This window comes from Squalius cephalus (assembly GCF_949319135.1).
Source record: "Squalius cephalus genome assembly, chromosome: 9".
NCBI classification, from domain to species: domain Eukaryota; kingdom Metazoa; phylum Chordata; class Actinopteri; order Cypriniformes; family Leuciscidae; genus Squalius; species Squalius cephalus.
Window position 1 is genome coordinate 4,523,557 of NC_137130.1, and position 17,308 is coordinate 4,540,864.

The 17,308-nt window shown below is 38.0% G+C and overlaps 1 protein-coding gene across 8 annotated transcripts in view; it reads left to right on the top strand.

The window, feature by feature from the left end:
• LOC307164833 (uncharacterized protein) overlaps nucleotides 1-17,308 on the top strand; it is a 179,308-nt gene that overhangs the window by 78,715 nt on the left and 83,285 nt on the right. For 4 of the 8 annotated variants that reach the window (XM_079881988.1, XM_079881995.1, XM_079881993.1 and 1 more), the window contains one exon: nucleotides 1,629-1,970. The exons of 3 other annotated variants lie outside the window; for them this stretch is intronic. The gene's annotated coding sequence lies outside the window, so the exon portion shown is untranslated. Of the gene's footprint in view, nucleotides 1-1,628; nucleotides 1,971-11,186; nucleotides 11,268-17,308 lie in introns of those variants that run through there. One more of the 8 variants, XM_079881991.1, reaches the window with a different exon arrangement.

Here is a 17,308-nt window from a genome sequence, read left to right on the forward strand (position 1 = left end):
ACTGACTGCGCATGCGCAAACCTACGTAAACTACGTTCTATGGACCAAAGAGGCACTGCTAACCTCTGCCTCAATGGCCATGGCTTTGAATTTCCTGCATGAAACAATGGTTTTAGGAGCATCAATGGCAAAATTAGTATATTATGTGTGTATTCCTGAACATTTTTGTTACAAAAATGTATATTTGGAATAAAATAAATGCAATTAATAATGTGGTGAATTAATAAAGTTCTTGGAATTAATAAATGTAATGTCAACATTTCCTTTGGTGAGGCACTGCCTACCCTGCCTACCCTGACTGCACGTCCCTGATGTAAACCTATTGTAGGAGGCCTCAAAACAAAATTAGGAGCCCTTTAAAATAGCATAATAAGGGCACTTTAGGAAGTACAGTATGCTCAGAAGCATCACATACTTGCAAACTGTTGGTCTATGGCAGGGCTATTCAATTGGCGGCCCGCGGGCCAAATGCGGCCCGCCAATCATCTCCATGCGGCCCGACGGCACCAACCTCCCTCCTCTTCTTTTCCTGACGGTGCGGCTAATTCAGTTTGATACTCGCTCCGATTGACATGAGAAACGTTTTATGTGCGAATATTTCAGCAGTTATTATATGTGTCACAAATTTATGTCGACTGAACCAGCGACAGGATACCAATCATTCGTGAATGAATCATTATTTTGGTTCGGTTTTAAACGCGCTTGCATAACGGTCTAAAACTATTCGGATTCATTCGGACCGCTCCGTCACTGAATCGGTTTCTCGTTCAGGACAGTATAACAACAAATAGCGATGTTTTCAGTTGTTTCACTAGTTGTTTCAACACGATCCAGCACGGAGTTGCGTTTACTCCCGAGTCTCACTGTCTCACTAAGTCTCACTGTCAGAATATTTTCATTTAAGCATAACTATTATAAATAAAATAATTATTATTTCTCACCAACAGCTATAAGTTTGTATAAATAATTTATTTGTTCCAAGGAAAATAGTTGTACACAGCTGTAAATTATCAAGTTTTTATTTATTATGGTTTTATATATTTGCATACTGTTGGGTACCACATTTCCAAGTAAATACCACACTTTTTTAGGGTTACTTTAACTTATTTATTGAAACTGTTATGTTTCAATAAATAAACTAAACCCCCAAACCAACCCACCGGCCCACCTCAACTTTTCGATTTGATAATGCGGCCCTCGAATGAAACTAATTGAATAGCCCTGGTCTATGGTTTTGCGTAAAGTGTTTCTGGCCTGAAATCCCAAAATCCGTCTCTGCTTCGCACGCTGAAGCTTAAACAAGCACGACATCCGCTGTCTTTAGCAGTTCTCCGGACGCTCTGGGAAAACACGCCAACTCGTGTAGTACTCATCCCTGCTGTGAGTCTGAACACAACATAAAACACAACTTATCTCCCTCACTCATTCCATCAAAATCACTTTTTTTCCTGACTCTATTTTCTCAGTCCATACTAGAGACGAGAGGGGGGAAAACCCTTCATCCCACATACTGAGTTTGTTCTTTTTCCCCGTTATGGACAGAGATGACACACGACACAAGAAGTGATGAGAAAACTGTGGGGAGGCTTCCAGTAGATTGATTCTCCCATCTCCTCATTCTTTTCTAGTTAGTCTTTTATTGACTACAAAGGTAGGAGCGAGACGTGGTGAGAGGACGGGCCTGGCCTGTTTAATCCTGAGGGCATTGCAGGAAGGTGATCACTTCTTAAGGCCTACAAGGAAATCAGCGGCATGGAGGAGCACTTAAGCTGCTTTAAAACACAGGATGGGAAGAGTTCAGCACCGGTTCTCACTGGGGAGGAAGAGAGACAAAAACAATGAAGACGATTGAAGGAGAAAAAGAGACGGAGAGAATCATAAGCTAAGATGGTTCATCAAATGCCATTTTCAACCCGTTTCATGAAGCATATTCCCAAATCAAGCAGGTTATTGATAAACAAGAAAAAACGAAGGGCAGGATTTTATACATCTGCAATTGATTGGATTGTGAAAAGTGAATGTTACATTCCAGAATTAGGAGGGATTGTGTGATTATAGCTTAAGAACACAGATGTTCTAGTATAGTTGATTATTTTTGTCATGTTTTTCCATTAAAAAACCCTAACTTTTATAAGAGATAAAGATAAGATTTTTTCCCCTATCAGATTTTCAATTTTTTTATACATCTTATTTTTAAGCATAAACTTCAATAAAAGTGTCAGATATATATGCGTAAAACAGAAAACAATTGCCAAAGGGAAACATACTTTAAGATTGAATTTTTAAATAATTATTAATAATTTATTTTCTTTAAAAAAAAAGTTTAATATTGTATGCAATATTTCTTCTTAGATAAATGTATTTAGTTTATTTTACTTAAAACACTTTAATACTTAAAAATATATTATTTTCAGTGTGAATCGCAGGAAACTTGTCAGAGAATTTCCATCCTCTGTTCACAACAGAGAAAGAATACAGACCTTTATAAAAATTTTTTTAAAAATTCATTCATTCCATGGTTTTTAAATGAAACCGTTTTCATGAATTAAATTCTAAAGGAAGCAGGTGGTTTTTGCTTGACCAGACGAAGGGATTTCTGTCTTGTTGCATAAAGGACACAAAAAGAAAACAGACAAAAGTCCTTGATCTGACAACTAACTATTCCAGCAGTTCACTGAGTTTGTGTTATTTATCTAATTGAAGGCTCAGTGGATTTCAGGGATTTATATTTACAGATTAAACATCGCACCTGACGTCTAATACCAACGTTTCGACTTTTACCATTTTCCTCCTGCTCCACATCCCTCTACCCCCGGCCATGTCAGACAGACAGCGACGGCGATTACCCAGTGTCCTCTGGGAGAGACAAGAGGACATGCGGTAATCTCTCACTATCCAGCTTAAACTCCATTGCACTTCAAGGCAGATAAGTCATGTTTATTCAAGGCTAAACCAAATGCATTTCCAAATGTAATTCTTTCCTCTTTCTAGATCTGACACAATGGGAAGAAACAGATATCACCAGCTATAGTAGTTTTGATCTAAAAAACATATGCACCTTGTTACACATTCAGGGACTAAAAGTAGTTGTCAATAGTTAAAATTGCCAGTAACAGCTAACTTCATAATGAACTGTGACAACGTGGTTTAAGTTGGCTGTGAAAAATAGTCTGACTTTCGCTATATATATATATATACACAGTATATATATATATATATATATATATATATATGCAAATCATTTTAAATTTTGCATAAGGAAAATAGTAACTTAGCTGGTAAAAATATTTTCATTTGGTAAATTTTCTTCACTTCTCACCATTGTCAGCTGTGACAAAAGGTTAATTTTGGACCCTGGTTACATTTGCATGTCACGTTATCAACTAACACAAGGGTTAGAACAGCAATGTTGGTTTACCGATTGTTTTGATATTAATTTCCGTTTACACCGGCGTCTTCCAGGACACTTGATCACAGGCCACACACACAAACGTGTTCCTTCAAGCCTTTACATTCACACCGTCAAATGCGTGAGCGCAATGCACAAAGCATCTGCCGCATTAACCTGTTCACCTTCACGCATGTGCAGCACTCGTGAAGGAGGAACATCCATCCCACACAACAAATCTCTCTCATAATGAGGCTTTTTCCTCTAGAAAACTGCAACTTTGTAGCATCTATTACAGAGGAAATGAGTGCTGTTTAGCACTAAACTCTCCTAAACCGCCCCCTGTGAGGTGTGTATCAACACACAGCTGGAGCAGTGATGATAAAACGCCCACAATACATTTGAGGGGATAAAATATGGAATTAAAGTGTGTGATAGATATGACTTCAGTGGAGTGGGAGAACAAAAAGTAAACTCTAGATAGAGCCGAAAGGTCAGCGGCCGCCGTCATGTTTGAAAATGATGAGCGACACGTGGAAAGCGTTGGTGGGCTCTCGGAGTCGGAGCAAAGAGCCGGCTGTCCGAACGCATTTCCAAGTCTGAGAGAGCGACTTTAAAATTAATGAAGGGGGGAACTCTGACTTTTAGTCAATGTAAAATTTTCATTAATGTTATTATTCCGTTGTCTGTGTGGTGCAGAATTTATATCACTTCACGTTCCGCGTTCGGAATTTTTATGCCCTGAATCTTGAAAATCACTGGAGTCACGGAGGTGGGAGTGAAACAAAGAAAGAAAACTTCTTTTCTAAAGGTCTACACACTGCAGAAAATCAGATTCTTCATCAGTATTTTTGTCTGGCTTTCCAGTTTATGAAATCACTGTGGATGACTTGTTTTCATAGACTGTGTCTTGATAATAAATAAGTGCATTTTGTCTTTCTGCACACATTTTTTCTGCCAGTGCAGCGACAAAATACATGTTGAAATTGATTCTAAAATAAATAAACCTGTTTTAAAGATGTGTAAATATTTGAAATGAAAACAGGTTTTAAAATGTTCACAATTATACATTATATTATGAACAAAAAGTACATTTACAGTATAAATAATAGTTAATTTTGCTGGGAAAACAACAACCAAATGGCTTGTGTATTAAATAACCATCAATTAATTCCAAAGTTGGGATAATTAATTGAATTAGATACTTATTAGATACAAATGGTAACTGTTTTGTCCTTAAAGTCCTTATTAAAACGTGTAAAAATGCATTCAATTACGCTGCATCTAGCTGAAATTGTTTGTTTGGGGTCAAATATACCCAAATCTGCGTTATTTTATACAGGATTTCGTTTACAGTTTTTCTCCATTGGGTTGGCTCATTTCTTGAAACAGAAATTATATTCTCAAAACTCTAAGATCATTTGGCAAAACAGTCTTACAGTTCAGCACAACACTATAGCTCACTTGCAAAAGCTCATATCTCTCCCAAAACTGTTCACTCATGCTTCAAAACTAAATGTGTTTCCCATATAAAGAGTCAGTGCCACGAAAATGGCAAAGATCCTTCTCAATTGCTTTGGCTCATTTCTTGAAACAGACCGGACGTTCTCAACACTCTTGGTGCTTTTGCCAAAATAACGTGGATGGTTTGGCACAACACCATGGTTCACCTGCAAAAGTTCATACCTCTCCAAAAACAGTTCACTCATGAGTCAAAACTAAATTTCCTTCTCATTTAAACAGTCACATGTCCCTTGGCATTGTGTAAGCACTGCAAGTCAAAATGTTTAGATGTTTTATCACTATGGCAGAGGACCATTGAAATATCCCTCATGTCCACCTTTCAGTCTTAACCCAGTCCTTCATTGACAATGGTTACTGTACTGTTTTTTGTCTAGCTAACAGAATACAATTGTGTATAAAACTGAAAAAATCCAAAAAAGCCATCCACACGCTGCTGTCTGTCTGGCCACAGATTCTCGTCCACATCACAGCGTATATTCTCCCTTGCGATGCAACAAGGGAAGAAACGGCGGGCATGTCGCAACCATCCCCTATACTGATCTCCTGTAATATCCTCACACGCAGCGTCCATTGCATGGAGCAGGGACCTCTGATCTTGAGCCTGATGCTCATACACTCTCCACCTCCAAGCGGAGAAATACTCCTCAATAGGATTGAGGAAAGGAGAGTAAGGTGGTAGGAACACCATGACCATCCTTGGATGAGTAGTGAACCAGGCCCTGATGAGCGGGCCACGGTGGAAATTCACATTGTCCCATACAATGACATATTGTGGTAGGTGAGGCCCTACACGGCCTCTCTCATTTTCAGGGATCAAATCAAAATGAAGGCGGTCCAAGAAGATGAGGAGCTTCTGTGTATTGTATTGGCCAAGACTGGGGATGTGAGTGGCCACACCATTCTCAGACATGGCAGCACACATAGTTGTATTATATATAACTATATATATATATATATATATATATATATATATATATATATATATATATATATATACATATACATATATGGTATTCATGGTATTATGTTCTTGACTAATTTTGACAATTGAACAGACTATTGTGCTTGTGATGACTTATACAATGAAATGACGCTGACACGTTTTGGAGTGAACAACCATTAGACTGAGAATCAACAATCAGTTTAGATCAACAAGATCTATTCACTTGGAAATTGTGCTAAATGTAGGCTACCTGTACTTAATCGTTTGCAAAGATGTACTGAGACATTGAGACATGTACTTAGACATTTGCAATTTGATGAAATGAATGAGAAATTCAATTCTGTTGTGAACAATTGCCAGGTGGTTTAGAGGTTTGTCCATGTTGTTTTGAGAATGTCATTTCTGTTTCAAGAAATGAGCCAAACCAATGGAGAAAAACTGTAATTGACTAGTTGTTAAAGACAGTTCACCAAATCACTATGTACACATCCCAATTTTTAAGACTCACCCACTCCTAAATATTAGTCATGCAGTAAACACAAAGTACACACACATGTTATATCTGCATTAAGAGAGTTTCTGTCTGATTCGTGCATTAAATCTGTGGTGTAAAAATGTCCTTGCCTGATACAATCATTTATCCCATCACTAAATAAATGAGGAATCTTGAATCAAAACACAAAAAAAGAAAAAAAAAGACAACAGCTCCACAGCTGTAAAGAATGGATTATCTGTGGCGTTTAGGGTGCCGATGGCTGTGACTGAAGAGGCGCGAGCTCTTGGGGCGAAAACGGCTCTCTGTCAATAGCTCTGAAATGCTATCCTTGTCTCAAGTAGTGCTCCACTTCACAGAGGACTGCTCCATTCTGTGGAGCCTCTAATAACAACTCTCTTCAGATATGAGGAAAACAGCGCTTACACCCCAAAAGAGTTTCAGGCTCAAGTGCGAGCAGCAAAACACCATCAACTGAGTCGAGGATGAATATTTTTTGTCAGAGGGAGAAAGGAAAGAGGGGGGAAATTGGCTGAGAGGAAACTTTGATGGAAAGATAAAGAATTTAGATGGATCCACGTGCAGAGGTACACGTTCATCTTCATGTAATCTAGCACTGGAATTACTGATGTATATATTAAATTGTGTCGTGCAAAGAAAATGGATTCATTCAAACTACAGTCTCACATAGTCAGATATAGTCTATAGTCTCAAACATACTTTATGTTCAAACTATCATAACAGTGTAATTTTAATGACCTCATCTGTCGACATGATGCCGGTGAGTTGCAGAGCTGGGGTGCGTTTCCCGAAAGCATCGTTGGCCAACTATGGTCGCAAGTTCCGTCGTTACCAATAGAGTTCAATGGACATTGCGATGAACTTGCGACCATAGTTGCCAACGATGCTTTCGGGAAACGCAACCCAGGTCAATAGCCGTCATTTCACAGTCTAGGTTAACTATAGACCCGATATAGTCCGGCTATGAGTAGCCCACTTTTTGCCAAAATAACCTTGAATTTGGTTACATGTCGTTTTTGCCAAAATAACTTGCGAGATTGTATGATATTCCATCATGTAAGCAAAGTAAACAGTGATTACAAGGTGCTTGGTTTCATTTCTTCACTCATTTCATTTCTTTGTTATCTAATTGATGACTAGTCTATTCTTGGGCTATGGTTTAGACGTCTATTAAATTTTTAATGACAGCCCAAATTTTGACTTGTTTTAGCCTAGACGTCAGGGCTGTGTTTGGACGGCTATTGGCCTCGTTTACACTGTCAGTGAAATGTGACCCAATTCCGATTTTTTGCACATATGTGACACAGATCGGATGTGTTCTATGACAGTGTAAACAGGAAAAAAACGCATGCATTCGGATATTTCCAGATCGGTTTCAGGCCTCATTCATATGTGGAAATAAATCCGATATGTGCCAATGCGACTGTCATGAGATCGGATTTTCTGAGGCATTAGGCAATGTCTCCGCGGTTTAATGATGCCGACGTGCTTCTGCAAAGGGACGGATGGCCCGACGAAACGTTGTGTCGTCGTAGGAGAGGAATGTGAACAAACGCTGACACAACATATCAAAGGTTGGCTTGCTCATCCTAAAATTTCGGACCCACTTCTCTTAAAGCCCGCCACAATATGCTCCCACCAGTCCTGAGCTCTCTCTCGCACACAATAACTGAATCATGCACAGGCTGCAATGATGATGGCACTTTTCGTCGTTCTCCGCCTCATAATCATGATGATATTTGGCGAACTTCGAATTGGGCGTCAAGACCCGCAGTGTAAACGGGGCCTTAGACGTCTTATAAATGCAAAATTGCATGCTGGGTTCAAACATCCACATCACTATGATCAGATGCTTTCTGAACTGCTGTTTTCTCCCTGCTGTTGTGTTGTGTTTATTTTCTTATTGAGAGGAAAGCACACAGCACATATTTACATATTCATCTAAACTTCGCTCTCATCAGTGTGGACGGCGTTTAGATGTTCGTTAACAGTATATCGCTGCAAAGGTATTTCCAAATTCTTTTTATTTCTGAGCAAAGAATGAAAAGAAATTTCGCCGTGAGTAAATCGGTGCATTGAATCACGTTCAGTCTCTTGTATGTTACGTGTGCACGAGTGTGAGCGATAAGCTGCTGCTGCAGTTCACTTAACGGCCACCGGTGTCACTAATGATACGGGTTTCTGAAATCTACATGCAGTCCACAAACTCCAAATTCCTGGTCTTATTGTAAATGCATCATTAGGCGCGTTTCCATTACAGATTTGCGCAAAACTTTTGCAATTTTTTCTAAATGTCAACAAAAAACTATTGCGAAATGACGGCATTTCCATTAAGCGATGTTATGCGACTAAAACTTATTTTTTTCCTCTCGCGATCAGTAAAATCATTCCAAAATGGAGGTTTATGTACTAATCCCAGCCACTGCACTAGCCATTATTATTAATTGAAGGAGATGTATGTGTGTTTTCCAAGCATTAATGGTGAGGAACGACCTTGTGAGCAGCACATACTGTATAAGGTGTTTCTGGGTATTTCTCCCTCATATCTGCTTCGAGGTCTTGGTTGCAGCATTTATTTGAGGTTTAGAATCCATTATTGCTGTAATTATTTTGTCTTATATGAATTCTTAAGAACTCTGTCTCGTATTCTGTCCAAGCACACCGCGTCATCTACAGGTATTTCAGGTGACCTGTAAATGCGCAAAAACTGTTTCCATTGCAGTTTTGCTAATTATTTCTTTTTCGAATTGCCTGAAAAACCACCTCATGCAAGCGAAAAAAGTTTTTGCGAAAATTATGTTTCCATTAAGCGTATTTTTCAATTTCAATTTGCGCAATTTGAAGGGTAATGGAAATGCGGCTATTGGCGCATGCGATTAAAACAAAACAAAATTATTTCTGACTTTCCAAACAACTTTCCATTCTAGTATGTAACGCCCCGAAAGTTTTGCCTGGTTAGCTAGTTAATTGCACCATTATGTGGGCAAAAAGCATGCTTTGCCATTGACAGCCATTCAAAAGAAGCTGTGTATTAAAAACAAACATATAAAACAATGTAAAAACCTATTTTAAAAAATGTTATTTATGTTATGTTATATTATAGTATAGTAGATGTTTCATTATATTTCTGCTACATTCATGGAGTTATAATAATGATCATGGCAAATGGCTCATTGCCACTGAGACAAATGGGATTGGGAATGCTAACAGTACGCCTGCTTTTTCCAATACAATCAATTCCTGATGAATAATCAACTCCCGCACTACATTTGAACTTGTTGAATGTCCAGTGTCAGTAAGAAATATGTTCAAAATGACAAAAAGTGCTGCAAATAGTGTTTAGCGTTGACTTTAAATAGAAAAAGACAGAATAAAATTGTTTGCTGACAGGATCAGTCCCCTGTTGCACAACAGCTGCATCAAATGCCAAAGCATGTGTAAGACGGCACACAGATGGTGTTGCCACGTAAACAAAAGCAAAAAGCTCCAGAAATGCACTGAGCAATTATGTGCTAGCAGACAAGTGAACAAACACACACATTAGACAAACGCAACGTTTAAAATAGCACACTACTACTATTCTTATTATTCCTGCAGTAAATATGTGTATTGTGCAAAATATTCAAATTGTCTGTATGCATGCAATACTCTGATTACAAATGAACTGGAAGTTGTTGTTTTTTAACTCATTATTTGTTCTGAATGATATTTTTTATGCGAAATGTCATTTTAAAATGCCAAGAAGTAAATAGTAAGCTTGCATTCCTGTCCGAACATAGACGTAGTCTGAAATAGACATGCTGATAAAAACCCTTACTTGCATTGACAGTATCTTAAGAATGTTTGAATGAACAAGCTCATGCAACTCTCAAAGTGAACGTGATCTCTTTCATTCTGACGGCTTGTAAACTCTGTGACCCTGAGGAATCACCGTTCTACCAGCTATCCTGCTTCCTCTTTAATCTCCGGGATCAAAGTTGGGTCAATAAAAATCATCTTAGCGTTTGCTCAGAAGGGGAAAAGAGCATTTACTTTCGCACTAATTGGGAAGCATCATATTTGTTCATAGGAGTAAGCTCATTTAAATCCTAATAAGCTTTTTAGATTCTCGTCGGGGGATTTTGCAAGCGTACCATTGTGCATCGTGTATTATTGATAACAGACCTTGCTGTAGGATTGTTCAAGTTTGTTAGTTCGGCCTAAATCAATGTCCACTTCATGGGTCTAATTTGTAAGAAAGGAAAAGCCGGAAAATGAAGTAGGTATTGAAGTTCTAATAGGCATGTCGATGTCCTGCTGTTTGTCTGGCAGAGAGAATGAGTCTTAAAAATACAGCTGCTCCAAGATTATGTTCATTAATTCAAATCCTGTCACAATCATGGGAACATGCTAAATCTGTGGGAGGAAGTGTGCTTGAGAATGGCAGCATGCGTACAGACCAGCAAAGGAAAGACGGCAAATGAGTTCAATCACAGGGACTGGTAAAGATGATTGCGATTTTAATGGTAAAAGACTGCGAACATGCAATAGTAAAAACCTGTTAATAGACATAATGGGGGGATTTTACAGTAAAATACAGTTCAATTTACAGTCCTCTTATAATTTCGTAACATGAGGTGTTCCAGAAAAACTAGAGAGTAGCATCCAAATGCAGTACACTGAGTTTATTAACAAAAACAACAAAAGTAAATCCAAGCACACTGCAAATATAGGCAAAACAAAGTCAATCCTAAGCTGGGAGAAAACAGAACTGAGAGCAACACACATGATTCATCCATCAAAGACAACACTGTTTCACTCTCGTTCTTTCTCCACAGTGAATCAATAAATAACTCAGACGAATGCCATATGTCCGTGACTCATCGTTTACTGAACAGCATTCAACTCTCAAGGTGCCACATACAAAAAGGTATAACAATCACATTATTACAGACACTGAACCAGAGACCAGGGAAACATGGGGGATAGATGCACAGGATAGCCAGGGACAGGTGTGGGTAATGAATTGCTATGGAAACTAACAAGGGTAATTATGGAAACAAACAATGCAGCTATGGAAACAATCTAAAAACAGGAAGTGAACACTTCAAAATACACTTCAACATAAGAGTCCTTAAACACAAAACAGGGGAAACGGGACAGGAATTGCAACACATTTACAGTAAATTGACATTCCCAGAATTCTCTGTGACAGCTCACATTTGATGGTTTTTCATTGAAATAGTTAAGTTTAATATCCTTTTTTTTTTATCAGTTATGTAGGGTTTTATATTACATCTTATGTTGTTAAATTAATGGGTAACACTTTAGAATAGCTCCGTCATTGATTAATAACTACACTAGAGTAATACAATATTAACATTCTAGTAACTACTATTAACTAACAAGAAACTCTGATTACATTTTTATCCAGCTTTGTATTGTTACAATATCGGAAACATATCTAAATGAACAATGTCTTTCTCCATGTTATCTGTTATCTGTATCCCCATTTATTTGTTGCCAAAGATCCACCGGATGACGTAAAACAACTTTTGCCAACAAATAAATGGGGATATTTGGGTGAAGATAAAGGGCACATTGTTCTTTTACATATATTTACATTTACATTTACATTTACATATAGGGCAAAATTGTCCTTTAAAGGAATAGCTCACTTAATTTTGATTCATACTTGCATTTTTTTCTCCATTTATGCCTTTAACAGACTGTTTTTCCAAAGCATCTTACAAAAGAGGAACAAAAGGTAATTTACCGACAATTTAAAACAATATTTGTAATTTACAAAGCCAGGTTTATTGGCATAACATTACAAATATTTTTGGCTTTTGTTTCGTATGATATTTGATTTTTTTTTTTGGGGGGGGGGGGGGGGGGCTATCCCTTTAATATGTGTTCTCTTGTTTCTCAACTCACTCACATACACTTAAAAACTTGTGAGTGGGTGAGTGCTCACGGTGTCAAAGGTTATCAGTCCAGAGAAAGAACCACGGGACACTGATATCAATGAAGGGTGTGTTTTGATCTTGACTGGCTCAATATTTTGTGATTTAACAAAACTCTTTACCGGGCATCACATGTTAGATGTGCATGTTATGCAACCCTTCACATACAATACGATGGATCACTCACTGATCCAGGGTTTGAGAGCATGTTTGAGTGACAGACAATGTGCCAGTGCATTTCATCCATATCCAAAAAATGACTACAATCCTACAGGATCTCTGATTTAGGCACTAAAACCTGGCATATAACTCATTTCTCCAGAAGGGAATGGGATTGAGGTTAAACCAGGGGCTGCTTTACTGTTTACAAAATATAGGAAGTGTTCCCACACTTTTGATCAATGATTTTCTAGTCTACACAAGCACTCGACAAACAAAGTGACAAAAGACCAATGGCAAATCTAACTCTAGCCCGTAAGCCAAACTCAAATACAACACTCCCAAAGCAAATACAGATACTTAAGTCCCTAATTGATCCTTTTTCAGATTTCTATTTTTTTTTAAGTTGCTAAGAAAAGAAAAAAGAAAGAAGAAGTTCATAGTCATCGAAAAAAGACTGACAAAGCCAATGTCTTCATTGCCTGATGTAATGTTTCAATCTCTAAGTGTCAAAAATCAACATGTTGGGCTAATTAAAAACCACATTAACTTTTTTTTCCCTCTGGCCATGCTTTCAAATTGTAAATAGACATTGGCAAAAGACATGGACGTATTGAATAAGCCCAGATTAAGGTATTTACATTCAAAGCGAAATTGGGGTAATGGATCAGTACAGTATTTGTGTCGCCTGAGTTGCACTTAAACGGTTTATGAGTTTTATACTGTACATCTGTACATTGGCTGCTTATTAGTCATAATTGGTGTAAGATTGTGAGTGTAAATGCTTTCAATAATTGAAATCAAATAAATATAAAACATGAACAGGAAAACAACAAAAGAGAATTAATAAACTTTAAATTGCTTTTAGTCTGTAAGATATGTATATAAATAAAAAAGGTAATTGCGACACTTTATTTCACAATTCAGACTTTTTTTCTCACAATTGCTATAAAGTCAGAATTGCAAGATATAAACGTGCAATGGCGAGAAGAAAAGTAAGAATTGTGAGAAAGTGTTGCAATTACCTTTTTTATTTTTTTATTCTGTGGCAGAAACGAGCTTCCATAGTTAGAAAAAAAAAAAAAAAAAAAAAATATATATATATATATATGAAGATATTTAGTTGGCAGTTTTATGATTTAACTCACTGCCATGACTTTTCGAAGTCATGGCAGTGACTTCAAAACGAAGAGAAAATCCAAAAAAAGTCAAAGGTACAAGACTGTGTACATATTTTCATTTCCGAGCGAAGGAACTACTCATCCCATAAACCACCGCGCCTCACTGGAGTCGACTGAAGCCACAAACGTGAAAGAGCCTTTTGAGCGACTTCCAAATCTGACGACGGTCACGCAAACTTTTTCCCCCAGTGAATTTTATATAGTGAATGTGCAGTTAATAGCTAGCCATAGACACGGCTCAATCCGAGGGGCGGGATAAACGGCTGTCTTTCAAATTCACTCTGCACGCAATAGGACAGCGCTTCAACCAACCAGAGCGTTTTCCCAACAGCGGAGCTAACGTTAGTTGATAGATTGAACTTTTGAATCTGGACGGCAGAACTACGAACACATCTTCCTTTTTTAAGAATGACTTAAGTGCCATTCTTTGCTCTTTTCTCAAAGAAAAACTTAACTCCAAGTCCTCCAGAGTCGCGGCCAAAGCCGATTTGAAAGACTGTTCGCCAGAAGCAGCAACTCTTCTTTGTTTTCAAGTAGCAGGGAACCGTCGCAACTCTGTCGTCATTATGTTAAGCCCTCCCCGCCTACTCTATACGCGATGTGATTGGCCTGACCCAATTTAGGTTTTTACAGCTCCGAAAGTCAACGGAGAGTTGCTAGACTACCCTGGCTGCAAAATACATTTTGCTGCCGCTAGGGTGCGTCTAGATTTCTAGGCTAGTTAATAGCAGTTCTTTCAGTAGTAATCGTGTAAATAATAGTGTTTTATATAGGTATTGTGTATTGAATTTTATATTTATCATCGTGTATTTTATATTGCCTAGCCAACTTTACAATTATTTGTTATGTCTAGCATGTTGTGTTGTGTGTGGACGTGTTTATATGAAACTGCTGGTAGCCGGGTCACGCTCTTAGACCAACCGCCTGCGAGGGTGGGAGGAAAATGAAAAGACTGGCTGTGAGTCGGATAGCAAGGCTGGTGGACCACGGCTCATGGGTGCAGATCTGGCGGTCCGCTGCGTTCTGCTCATCAGTTTCAGCGGCCCAAGGGCAGGTTGCTGACAAATGCCTCAACAATTTCCCACTTGTGGTCCATGCTCATTTTATTCATGAAGTTATAGTTCATCCTTAATTTTAATAACATTTAATGTATTTTCTTAATATCCACAACAAGTGAAAATTAAAAAGTGATGGGCAGCAAACCAGAAGGTGCACCACGCCACCGGTCTGATGCATGGACCGGTGCATGGTCTGCTCTTGGATCACCATCATATTCAGTTTATTAACTTGCCATGAATTATTACAAAAAATGTTCAGTAAATGCATGAAGAGGTATGCCTAGGCTAAATATTGTTTTGACAGTGGCATCATAAAATGCTTGATATGACTCATACCATATGAAGGCTACTGTAGCCTAGCTAAAGTGAACGATAATGCTAACTAACATTACCAACCTCCCTGCAAAACTCACCACAACTTTGTAGGTCTTGTCCCTCATGCTGGCCCTTACAAAACCCACAAGCTGACCCTCGGACACGCTACACTCAACTACATGACCCGATTTGAAGTGGTTTTCACCCCTTTGAACACTTTTGTTTTCCTCCTTGAAAAAAGCCATCATGGCAGCCAAGGAGATCATGATTGCACTGATAAGTCTACCGTGCAAAAACGCAACACAGGTTTTTTTTTTTAATTTTTTTTTTTTTATTAATGATCTTCAGTCTTCACGGACCTTCGCGGGGTTTAACCAGACAGTTACACGAGTTCCACCAATCAGATGCATCACTGTGGCATTGTGGGATTGTTCAGGATTGTGGGTAATGAAGTACTTATCCAAGAGATCGCGAATAAAAGGCATTTATCTCAAAACAAGGTTAGTGCCCCATGAACCTTTGGCGTTTATATGAGCATATACAATTGCTTAGTACAGCCGTAGCTGTAGTTTTAAGTCTACCATGTATGGTTACGTTTTTATGGCTTATACCCCAACTGTCAATGGAGAAATTGTATTGAATTCTTACTTCCGGCATCGGCTGTGGGCGGGACTGTGATGCTCTATAGACCTTATGTAGCCCCGCCTCTTTTCAGCGCTGCGCTTGTTGTCTTTTGTCTTCCGGTCTGTATTTTCTCAGCGATCTTACGTATTTATTACACGTATTATGTACATTTTTATGTATAAAAATGAACAGCTCGTTTTAAAATCTTCCCGGTCTACTGACATTTGTTAAGACATCTGCGTTAAACATTACAATCCTCATGATAACTTTCGTTAACTTTACAATAAGTAAATCCACTTCACCAGCTAATTACTCCTCGACAGCGATGCCAAAGAAATATACAGAGCGACCGCAAAAACAAAAGTTCAAAGACAATTTTCTAAAGATGGCTGTGTACTTGTTTCTCTGGCGCATAAGCATAGCATTTAGGTGGCTAGCCAGGGATGTTTCAGTGTAGTTTTTTTATTTTTATTTGTGCCAACCCAGGATTTTAGGCATGAAAGGGGTTTGGCCAACTAGGTTATGTTCTAGATAAGAGATCTCAAATTGAAATTGGACCAATCAGCTGTGAGCAAAGTGACACATGTCTGACACAATAAAGTCACTCCCCCAGTTTCTCTTGCTCCAAATTAAAGGTCACTAGCAACAAAGACAAAATCATCTGGCTTTTTTATTTTATATAATGTATTTATATATTATGTTTTATAATTATTATACCCTTAATCCATTACACAAGCAATTTTAGTTAAAAAATTATTATTGAGCATTTAGTTTAAACGTATACAAGTATATACAGATAATATGTAATAAAAATACACTTTAGAATCAATAGATTTAGTTTAGGGTCCAATTCTCACTATTAATTTACTATTAACTACGACTTTTGCCTCAATAAACTCCTAATTACTCCTTATTAATAGTTAGTAAGGTAGTTGTTAAGTTTAGGTGTTGGGTAGGAATAAGGGATGTATATGGTCATGCAGAATAGGGCATTGATATATACTAATAAACAGCCAATATCCTAGTAATGTGCATGCTAATAAGCAACTAGTTAATAGTGAGAATTGGACCCTAAAATAAATAAATAGTGTTATCACTATATGAACTTCACAACTTTCATCTGCACATACATAACAAGATAAATCTTCTTACTGTGTGAATGCATTTATATACTTTATATTCTTCAATCTCTCAATCTTCATCAGAAGAGAGCATTGAATCGCGCTGACTCTAGCGCAAGAAGCGAATCGCAGTTTTTCCGTTTCAAGGCGTGTGATTGGCTGTTCGCTACTGATGTCACTTTTATTTGCACATCCTCTATGATCTCAGGTTCAAAGCCTGAGTGGACTGATTTGGCTTTGTCAACTCTATTCTGAGTTTAACCCTGAGTTTGTTCAACTACTCTCATGGTACGAGTCTCAGGTCTAAAGCGGATGGGAGAAAATAAATAAATAAAAATTCCAATTAGGCTTATTCAATTCCATGATACAAAAACACATGGAACATAAAAAACACGAATGAAAATCAATCTACCTCCTACATGTGATTCTATGGGGGGTTTTTTGTGATGAATTATCACTGTACAATTGCGGACGACCAGGTCCTTTAAGAGACTCGTCGGTCACGCTGAAAAACGCGGCAGACAAAACAATACGTT